Source organism: Acyrthosiphon pisum, chromosome X (genome assembly GCF_005508785.2).
Source record: "Acyrthosiphon pisum isolate AL4f chromosome X, pea_aphid_22Mar2018_4r6ur, whole genome shotgun sequence".
In the NCBI taxonomy this organism is placed as follows: Eukaryota; Metazoa; Arthropoda; class Insecta; order Hemiptera; family Aphididae; genus Acyrthosiphon; species Acyrthosiphon pisum.
The window spans coordinates 117,812,049-117,813,802 of NC_042493.1; positions in this window are offsets into that span (position 1 = coordinate 117,812,049).

Genomic DNA, 1,754 nt, shown 5'->3' on the forward strand with positions numbered 1-1,754 from the left:
TTGAATCATTCAGCGAGGTGCTAATTGTGTACCTATTCCATTGAATTAAACTCCAATAATAAAATCATAAAAAATATATATATAGATACAAATTAACCAATTTTACCGACTTGATGTTGTATAATAATATCATGTGATATGTTATAATGTTATTTTATATTTTTTCTACAATATTAATATGGATTCAAAATTCAAATAATAAAACTCATATTAATTTATAATATGGTATAATATTATGTACCATAATCGATAAGAAACGAAAGTTAACATTTAATATAATAAATTATTTCCGGTTTTAATCACTTTGGCACCTATGTAGGCACCTATGTTATAATCTACTTATGTTTTTATAAAACTACATTAGATTAATAATAATTAAGATAATACAAGTTATATTAAATTTTTATAGAGTTACATTTGAATGAACTCTAATATGTTCTTAAAGGAACGTTATTTTTTATGATTTATAAAATTAATGGGATTACATTATTTGTTCATTGGATATATTATAATTTATGACATCTTTTTAATTTTTAAATACAATTTTTGTTGAATTGTCACATTTTTTCATTATACATTAGGTAGGTATAGTCTAAGTGTATTGTGTATATCATAATTTTACTCGTCCATTCATTAAATCACATAGGTCTGAAACTCCATTAAAAGTACCATAAAAAAACTGAAATACACTGTAATAAATAATAATAACAATTGTTACATAAAAACAAAACGTGGGGATATTTTTTGTCTGGTAGGTAGATGATGATGTATATTTTAGTAAACACATACCCATACTATATTATAGTTTTTTTTTCATCTTCGACCATACATCGGCATGTGTCCAGGTAATATGCAGCCTGTAGCCATGTTCTCGTCTCCTCCTCGGCACTCCCCCCCACCTACACAGCCACCAAACACTATCAGACTATATCTTTATATACCTGTCTGCCTGCCTACTTGTTGATGCGCGCATGGGGTCTGTAATTTATTTTTAGATTAAAAATAAGATAATTATGAAACCCAAGACCAAATGATTCCAGCATCAATCCACCCCGACGGCTGCATTGTGTTTAGCACGTTCCAATTGCACCCAGCAAAAACGAACTAATAATTTAGGTAGGTACAGCGTAACCAACCGCATGTTCCTGCCTCCCAAAATATACGCTAGTTATGTGTTATATACCTGATATATATATACAGGGTGATTATTTTATCAAACAACACTCATTATTTCAAAAAGTGTAAGTTTTTTTGAAAATATTTTTTTACATACTTTCAAGTCGCTTATAAAACAACGTTTTTCTTAAAAAATTATATTTTTAAATATTTTTTATCCTTATAATTTCTTAAGTTTTTTACTTTTTTCAATGACAACATAGGGTTTTAATTTTTTTTTCCAAAGCAGAATATTTTTCTTAATATTTTGATACAGATTTTCATGTATTCATGCGGCTCCAGAGCCTTGGTTAGGGGGGGGGGGCAAGTTATAATTTCAAAAAATCTTATAACAAAAAGAAAACAAACATTTTTATAACATAAATTCAAGTCGTCTATTTTTATTCCATTTACCCAGCAGGTACATCGTATACACCGTCATACCTCTATGGCCCATATATTCCATATGACAATATTATAATAATTTAATATGCATTTATTTTAACAATATATATTTTTATAAATACGGGCGTTGGGGGGGGGGGGCCGCGGCCCCTAGGGCCCCCCCCCTGGAGCCGCCCCTGTGAAAATCGAAATTG